General features: G+C 44.4%; 1 long non-coding RNA gene across 1 annotated transcript; it reads left to right on the forward strand.

Annotated features, from left to right (window-relative positions):
* The first annotated feature begins 4598 nt into the window (after positions 1–4598).
* On the forward strand, positions 4599–8574 carry LOC309369656. The gene is made up of 3 exons (XR_014168230.1): positions 4599–4681; positions 7072–7330; positions 8463–8574. It is a non-coding gene; the product is annotated as an uncharacterized lncRNA (long non-coding RNA).
* Positions 8575–9814: the final 1240 nt, after the last annotated feature.

Genomic DNA, 9814 nt, shown 5'->3' on the forward strand with positions numbered 1-9814 from the left:
CCTCGTTGATCCGTCTAGCTCAGTGACTCTTCCAGGATTTAGAGAGGAGTCTTTCTTTCCCAGCCCTACCTCCTTGGAGACACGCAAGGGATTTTGGGCACGCAAAGCACGTGGCAAGGCTTGCACTCCAAGATCATAAAGCACTGAGGAGTCTTTCTCATCACATTTCCCTAATCCATTTTTGTGCTGCTATGGTTTTAATCATCGTTGATTAAAGTAATCAGCCTTGTTGGTCCATTGGGGGGGGGGGGGGGGAAATATCCAAACAGCAATAGTTGCATGATATGAGTATTAGGACCAATTAAAAATTAAGCAAGCTGTTGAGGTCACCAGTATAGGGTAGTTGTTAAGTAAAAGAAAAAAATATACTGCATGATGCTGGTGCCAATTCCAGGTGGGGAGTTTCAGCATCCCACCACCTAGGTGGGTCCTTTATCCTGGCATGAATGTGGGTGACCCTGTGGTCTAAACCACTTGAGTCTCTTGGGCTTGCCAATTAGAAGGTCAGCGGTTCAAATCCGTGCAACGGGGTGAGCTCCTGTTGCTCTGCCCCAGCTTCTACCAACCTAGTACTTCGAAAGCACACCAGTGCAATTAGATAAATGGGTACCACTGTGACGGGAAGGTAAACGGCGTTTCCGTGCGCTCTGGCTTCCATCACGGTGTTCCATTGCACATGACTTGGAAAGCTGCCTGTAGACAAACACCAGATCCCTCAGCCTGAAGTGAGATGAGTGCCACACCCCATAGTCACCTTTGACTGGACTTAACCATTCACAGGTCCTTTACCTTTTACCTTACCTTTTGTCGTGGCATGGTGGGCCCCATCTCCTCCTTTCTTCAGCTCCCCATCCTTCCTTGATCTTTGAGAGTGGTAGGCTCAGCAGCAGACAGAGAGGTCAGTCTAGCAGCAACTATTGCTGGTGGTGCCTGTCATTTCAATCCTCCGGGACCCTGATATAAGCATTATGCTGGAATAAGGCAACCAAAGCACTAGAAGCATTGTAGGGGAATTTAAACGGGTGTCTCCTTGTGTGTGTGGAGAGACAGAGATTCCTATAGTGTTTTTGGGGGGGGGGGGTCAAAGCAACAATAAACTGAGCAGCAAAACCCAGTTTTCATATGGCAAAGCGTGTTGGAGAGAAATGGAATTCAGCCATTGCAGTTACACCATGGTGTCCCCTTCGCTATTTACATCTGGATCACAAGAAGATGTGTCTGTTGGAATAATATCTACTTTGTTATATGAGGTTAAAATAGTGATTGTAGCAACAGAGATTAATTTGTCCATTACAGTATTAACAGTAAAAAAGAAAGAAAATTAAAATGACCACACGATGGTGCCATCATCTTGAAGTATATATAAAAGCCTGAAAAGAACATGTTAGCTAACTTGTTTTGAAAACTGTCTTCCAAAAGCTATTTAACAGCCCCCCCTGGGAAATTTTTGGAAAGGCATAAGATTTCAGTCAGTGCAGAATTCACAATGGCTTTTAAAAGTTTATTTTTGTTGTGTATGTTTGGTTTTATGAAGAACTGTGGGCATTTTCCAGGTGACCTGGAATACTGAGCATTCATCTTAATTAGTTCTTAGAGAAGTTAGGACGTTCATTTTGATTTGCTTGTGAGGAGTTTAGACAATGTTATATCAAAATTTCAATCCACTGAAGAAGCAGATTTGTTACACAAGTCCTCCAAAACAACTTTAATTGCACAAACTGGATTTGCTGATAGGTGATTGAATCCCACCTGAAAATCTGGAAGTGCCCTGTGAAACAGGAGGGCTTAATAACAGGCATGGAAAGAAAATAAACAGAATATTGTCAGGATAAAAGCAATGGACAAAATTCACTTGTGAAAAATTGAGTTCCATGAGGACTCAGGAGGGGATAAGGGATGCACTGAATATTTTTCACAAGGGTTGCTGATCAAATTCAAACAAGAGCTGAGCTTTTAACACCCTGAAATTATTTTCCACTTTGGGTTAAAATTTGCACTGAAGAAAAATTCCCAGCTTTCGTCCTCCCACACCAATCCTCAAGTACTCTCCTCATGAGTTCCCCCCAGCGCCCACCTACTCTTCTGCTTAAGGCCTTTCCTGGTGTTTGTGGGAGTAGTGGCAACACACAGAGGCAGGAAAAGAGGCAGATCCCCACCAGAATGCTTGACATCCTTCTGGGCGTTATGCTTATTTGCACATCACACAGCACATCAGTACACTATCCCAGGACCCAGTGGCCACTGAGAGATTTGAGTTTTCCTGAGAACGACTACAATCCTAAACCCTGTGGATATTCAGGAATTTTGCTGTAAGATATGGTCTCACTCTCACTGGTACACCCCCTGGCATCCGCAGTCCTTGTTAGCCTCCATTATAGCTGCTGGGGTGGAACAAGTTCCTATGTGCGCTTGTGATTGGAGTACAGCAAGACACCTAAGGACACATAAATGTCAATAATTTGCTCTTCATTGTTCTCCTTGGCTGCTTGTGCTTCTTTTTGCCAAGTATGGGGGACCTGTGGCTGTGGTACTCCAGCTTCTATCAGTCCCCACCAGCATAGCCCAGGGGTCAGAGATTCAGAGCGTTGTAGTTCAACATCTGGATGGCCACAATTTCCCCATACCTGCTTTTTGCAAAGTGCCCTTTCCACAAAAGTTCCCTGACACCAAGATGCCCCTTATGTGCTCATGGTTCTATAGTCATCGCGACACCCACCCATGCTGTGCATCTTGATATATGTGAATTGTGTTTCATTGGTGGAGCTATGTTCTACATTAGATGCTGTACTATGACCTTAGGTGTTAATGGGAGATTTCCCTGCTTAGCAAATACCAACTTCAGAGGAGGAATATTCCGTAGGAAAGAGTTAAGTCCCCCCTTCATACTGTAATCCCAGTAATTTCCAGCCCTCCATCCTGATGCTATTTGCATTTTTAGAACCAGAATTTAAGGGCACATGGAGGCAGACCCTTTGTCATCAACCAGGGACCTGCACTTGGGGAACTTTTATTTTCACAGTGTGCATCCTGAGCACACCTTAAACCAGCAAAGCATATCTTTCTTTCTTTTTTTGCTCATGCTCTTTGAAGAAAGACTAGAAAAACATTGGTGGAATTATGCAAATATGGTCAAAATGTCTCGCATCAGGTTTTCAGAAACATCCAAACAAACAATAAGAGATTTTGCAGCATGCAGCTGGCATGGTGAGGCCATGAGTGTATGACCAAGGTGAAACAAAGAATGGAGTAACTGACAAGGAACAATTGTAAATTTGTGGATAATTATTGCCTTTGTTTGAAAAAGATGACTGTTACGGGGATGATAAACACTATGGGTGGAAAAGAATGAGGAGGGGTGTTCTTCGCTGATTAGCAAACCAGCTGTGGAGAAAAGCTCTAATCACTCGCCCTCCATTCTGCCTGAGTGAGTCAGGCATATCCTTGCTGCAGTGTTCCCAAATACACAGCAACGGGTGGAGTGTGGGGACTTCACTGATAACCAACACTGAGATAGCTATTAGGGTTGCCATATTTCAAAAAGTAAAAACCAGGACACCCCGAAAGTTGTTGAGCTTTTTTCCGATTTACTTGCCTAAGATCGAGGACAAAGTACTACTTTTCGGAAATCCCACCTTTGAAATCCCAATAATATACAGGGAAATCCGGACATATGGCAGCCCTGATAGCCATCTCCCAACTCGCAAAAGCTGTCAACCCTCTACCTGGTGAATATGACTGGCTTGTGATTGGTGGAGTATCACCAGCTGTCAATCAAGCCCCCCAACGTGGACTGTTGCAAACAGTGTCATTTGCCCTTCTTCATTCCCCCAACCTGCAACATATTCTTGAAGTTTGTTAGGGTCAGAGGTGACCATTCAGCATAAACTTGCAGTGTTAGTTTGGATAAAGTGTAGGATTATTTAGACCAGTATTTTTGTATCACAAGCAGCATACTGGCTGCTTCTCCTCTCGTCTTCCTTTTTACCCTTTGCATATACTGCTTAATTGGATTACTGGGCTGTACTGGTTTCTGAACACACTCAAAGGCTAGTTAACCTCTCTTATGGCTTAGGCAACTGGGTCTATCTACACAATGCCTTGGAGGGCACAATGCCTTGGATACATTGATGAATGGTTGTAGCAGAGAGAGAGAGAGAGAGAGAGAGAGAGAGAGAGAGAGAGAGAGAGAGAGAGAGAGAGGACTAGGATGAGTTTCCAGGTGTACTAGCCTACCCTGCAGAGCTGGTGCTGGAATAGGAGACTGCCCTATCCTTACAACAGTTATTCAGAGTAATTAAGCCTTGTCATTGATAGGTGCAACAGAAAATATTAGTGCTCCTCAGCCACAGGGGATGATTTGGCTGGAAGGAAATAGAAGGAGTAGGGAGAACAGTTACAATGAAAGCAATAGCCGCCATGTATTTCCAGTATGCAAACCGCCCAACATTATGGGGCTCTGTTAATGTCTAACAACCTGGATCTACTTGCTGGTAAATCCTTTCAGTGAGTCACTGTTACATTCCAAGAAACTCCTCATTTCCCAGAAACTCTTCTAAGCCACAAGATTCTAGCTGCTTTATAATATTCACTGTGATAGATGGTCCTCCTCTGGCATCTGCATCCTCTGATGGATTCTGCAGTCATTAAGAGACGATGTTCTTCAAATGGATCAGGAACGGAGGTGTGTTCATTTCTGCCACAATATTGTTCCATCATATAGATTTTCTAGATGAGAGTATCTAATTAAGCAGGCTGTGGAAGAAGCTCCAAGGATAGGACTAGGACCTGGACAAGGATGGATGTGGTTTTCATCAGCTAAAAACTGGCATTTATCAGCTGCCTGTCTGAGAGTTTTGCCTTTGTTTATTCATCCCCTACTTGGCATTAAGCCAGCTGATGTGAAATTATAGAATGCCCACAAGCAGAGCCGTAGTTGGGTGGGGTGGGGTGGGGGTGTCTAGCCAGGGTTTCTGCCCCAGATGAATCCTCCAGAGGGGCGCCACTGAGGCTTCCAGCCTCCCAGCATGTCTGGGCTTCAACCAGACAGAACGATGAAAAAGTGAATAGCAATCGGGTGCTCCATCTTTCCCCTTTCCCCACGAAGCTGTAGAAGGCTCATTTACAATGCGGTGCAGGGAGAGGAGGAAGAGTTGGAAGATCTGGAGAGGCTGTGTGGCTCTCCCCAGTGAAGCAGAAGATAAGATCCGCTGTGGGTTTGCTACTGTGCGATAAAGAAATTATGGAGGAATAGAGGGAGGGGCTGGAAGCTGAGGAAGAGAATCAGTTGGACTAGATGATCCTTGGGTTCCCTTCCAGTTATTTCCAACAGCCACATGAGATAGTGTGAGATGGTTATGGCCATGACATCAGATGGATATGGCTTGCATAAAATGGCCTGAGAGATGCCCCATGAGCCGAAGGTATCCCATGCCTAGTTTGCTGCCTATTTTCCCACTCTGAAGGAGAAGCTCTCCAGACCCACTGCAGTGTGTCCTTTACTAGGGAGCTCATAATATCTGATCTGCTTTCCCCAGCAAGCTCCTCACTGAAGGAGCTTTTATCCAGCTACATTTCTGCTACCTTCCTTCCTTGGGTATGGAAGGGGCTGGCAAGGCAGGCCCAAGACTTATTGCTGCAGGAGGCAGAACAGCAAATGATTCCCCTCCTCTAAGTTTTGGTGCACATTACCCAAGGCAAATCAAGTTATGTTGGCACTTGAAGCACAAATGCTTCTTAATGTGCCTGGCAGCAAAAAAAAGTTTGATGACTGTAAGTTAAATAACCTACAATTTGCTACTTGTTCATGATAACCAAAATCAGCTGCCTGAGGAGCTGTTTCACTCTGCCTAGGGTAGGCCCAGCCCTGAACAGGTACCCCAGACTATTACATTGATTTTGCCAGCTGCTGTACTGATTCTTGTTGTTGTTGTTGTTTAGTCGTTTAGTCGTGTCCGACTCTTCGTGACCCCATGGACCAGAGAACGCCAGGCACCTCTGTCCTCCACTGCCTCCCGCAGTTTGGTCAAACTCATGCTGGTAACCTCGAAAACACTATCCAACCATCTCGTCCTCTGCCGTCCCCTTCTCCTTCTGCCCTCCATCTTTCCCAACATCAGGGTCTTTTCCAGGGAGTCTTCTCTTCTCATGAGGTGGCCAAAGTACTGGAGCCTCAGCTTCACAATCTGTCCTTCCAGTGAGCACTCAGGGTTGATTTCCTTCAGTATGGAGAGATTTGATCTTCTTGCAGTCCATGGGACTCTCAAGAGTCTCCTCCAGCACCATAATTCAAAAGCATCAATTCTTCGGCGATCAGCCTTCTTTATGGTCCAGCTCTCACTTCCATACATCACTACTGGGAAAACCATAGCTTTAACTATACGAACCTTTGTTGGCAAGGTGATGTCTCTACTTCTCAAGATGCTGTCTAGGCCTGTCATTGCCCTTCTCCCAAGAAGCAGGCGTCTTTTAATTTCGTGGCTGCTGTCACCATCTGCAGTGATCATTGAGCCCAAGAAAGTAAAATCTCTCACTACCTCCATTTCTTCCCCTTCTATTTGCCAGGAGGTGATGGGACCAGTGGCCATGATCTTCGTTTTTTTGATGTTGAGCTTCAGACCATATTTTGCGCTCTCCTCTTTCACCCTCATTAAAAGGTCCTTTAATTCCTCCTCACTTTCTGCCATCAAGGTTGTGTCATCTGCATATCTGAGGTTGTTGATATTTCTTCCGGCAATCTTAATTCCGGCTAGGGATTCATCCAGCCCAGCCTTTTGCATGATGAATTCTGCATATAAGTTAAATAAGCAGGGACAAAAGAACATAATTAAGAGTCGTCGTCCCCCCCCACAGCAAAAGGCCCCAGGTGCTTTAAACGTTCTTCACTGGGAATGTGCTCCAACTCCCTGATCATTTTGGCTGCTCTTTTCTGCACCATTTGCAGCTCTTCTATAACCTTTTAGACATGGAGGTGAGCAGAACTCAATATTTCTAAGTATATAAGGATGTTATTACCTTGGAAGTTTTATTTCTGATCCCTTACTAGGTCTTTGCTTCTCCCCTCCCCCACCCCAGCTGCTCCATACTGAGTTGTTGCTTTCTTTGAGCTGTCCACCACAACTCATCGTTGTGGTGCATCTCAGAATCTTAGAGAAACACAGGTACTGCCTCCTGGACTGCTGTTTCCCTGACTTCCTAAAACACACACAAAACCAGGATACAACAAGTGACACTTTCTCTGAGTGAGGACTTATTTCCAAACTTGCTTTTGGTACATCTATGCAGGAATGATCATCATGGCTATTTCACCCAGTGGCATGTTGTCTTGCTTGAGGTCAGTGGCATAGCATGGGTTGTCAGCACCCGGGGCAAGGCAAGTAATTTGCACCCCCTAACCCGTGGATTTGCGCCCCCTAACCCTAACCCCAGATGTTGCGCCCGGTGCGGCCGGCCCCCCCTGCACCCCCCACGCTACGCCACTGCTTGAGGTCAGTCTCCAGACTGTAGGATTCCAGCCTCATAGAATTCTAGCATGTTTGAATTTAATTAGTGCATTAAGACATTTGTTATCTGTCTCTCTCCATCAGGATTTCAGTGTGTAAGAAGCTCTGAGATGGTTGTTCCAGCATATAGCTCTAACTAGCCTCTTTTGTTTCAGACCAGAACAAAGTTTGAAACTAGAATTTTTCTCTACCAATCGTTTAGAAACTTTTACCTCTTGTAACTAAGCAGTGTTTTACTGCCTGTGCATTTTTTCTGACTGCTTTATGGAAAAGTACATGAACCCAACCTTTGAAAAGTTTTGTAAGTAAACCATTTTGTACAATGATAGCCTTAGATTTTTATGTATATAGGAAGATAGGTTGTGATGGTTTAAAACACATCCAATGCACATTGAAAACACATGAGTTCCCTCAAAGAATCCTGGGAACTGTAATTTGTTAAGAGTACTGGGAATTGTAGCTCTGTGTAATGGGAAACTACAATTCCCAGGATTCTTTTGAGAAAATCACGTTCTTTAAATGTGTGTTGAATATGCTTTAAATGTTTGGTGTGGATCTGTCTCTTAGTGGATAGGCAGAAGTTCATGTTTCAAGCGCTGAATATGTTATCTAGGAAATAGGGTGTTAGCCATGAGCCTGGAAGATCTGTCTTCTAAATTATAGCTCCGCTCTGTGAGGGCTCTTGGTTCTTGCCTAATGAACATAGTAATGATTTTAGCTCAGAGGGTTCTGGTGGACATGAATGAGCAATAATAAAGACCTTTGCAGGCTTAACCGAGCTATGTAAATAATTATTAATATAGTAGTAAAGAAAACACTGTTCATTCCCACAGATTGCCTTCAGACAGGAAGTCCCCCCCAACCCGGTCTGTCTCCATTTATAAATATGATGTGTTTGTTTTTGATTTCTCTTTCATTCATGAATGGCCAAATGCACTGTCTGATTTCCCACGGTGGTGAAAGGAGGGAGACAACTGGGCAGCGGAGAGCAGAGGAGATGGAGAGACTGACTGAACCCTGAGTGGCATTATCGGGCAGGGCACCAAAGCAGACTGGACAATAATATAATAAATCCACCAGCACATCCTGGCTCTGGTCAAAAGCATGATCGGAGGGCACAGGCCTTTCTGGTTTCTCAATATTTTTACATGTATCCTCTACCAATTCATCATCTCAGCACAATTCACACATGCATTTCAAGCATGTCCCTCTCACTCCCCTAATCCTGGGCACTCTAGTTTACCCCCAATAGAGCTCCAATTCTCACCACCTTTAACAAACTATAGCCCCTAGGATTCTTTGTGTGTGGGGTGCTTTAAATGTCCGAATTGCTCAGCTAAAAATGAAAACAAAGCCAACACACATGGGTGTAGCAAGGACACACAGTAAAAAATTCATGTTTTCCATGCTCTTTAAATGCAAGATCCCTGAGATCCATAGTTTCCTCTGCTGATACCATAAAGAAAATCTGGGACCCAATGCTTAAAACTACACATCCAGGACATTGCTGCTCACATGGATGACTCTCATCACTTTCATATCTAGAGCCCACCACCACGTTCAATCTAACCTTGTACCCCCATCGCTTTCAATCCCTGTTAAGAGCTGCATAAAAATCAAAGTTCCAGTCCTTCACGGCAAGCAGGAAAACTGGAGGCAGCTGTAGCAAGACTGCAGCAGCTCTGACACAAGCGATGGAGGGCAGGAACCTGTTGTCCTTGAAATGTTGTTCACCATGCACTGCCTGCTTTCATTTAAGCTGATCAGCATCTATCTTGACTCCATGTAGAGAAAGAAAAAAAGGGGGAGTGATAGTGGTGGTGGATAAAACTCTAGCACCCCTTTCAGAGCAGAAATACACAGTGTCAACAAGCCCCCAGAGAAGTAACCTGGGGCCAAAGTGAAACATACGGTTGTATCCAACATTAGTTCTAATCAGAGTAGACCCGTTAACATTAATGGGGGTGAATAACTTAATTTCAATGTGTCTACTCTGAGTAGAATTTATTGTGACTATTAAATGAGCAGTGGGAGAACAGCACCTTGAGCTTCTTGGAGAAAAAGATGGGATATAAATGCAACCAACCAACAAACCATCAGTTGTCTTGAGACCCTTCTCTTGCCCCCACATCAGTAGCATATTTAAGTACATGAAATACCATAGAATTGTAGAGTTGGAAGGGACCAGATATAACTCAATTTTTGGTTCCCCATCCAACTTAAAACCATACTGAGCTCAGCTTAGCTTTGCAAATGCGCTAGCAGTTTTATTGCAGTACCATAACATATGTGACATAGTTTTGTATGTAGCACTT

This window comes from Podarcis melisellensis (assembly GCF_964234715.1).
Source record: "Podarcis melisellensis genome assembly, chromosome: 5".
NCBI lineage: Eukaryota > Metazoa > Chordata > Lepidosauria > Squamata > Lacertidae > Podarcis > Podarcis melisellensis.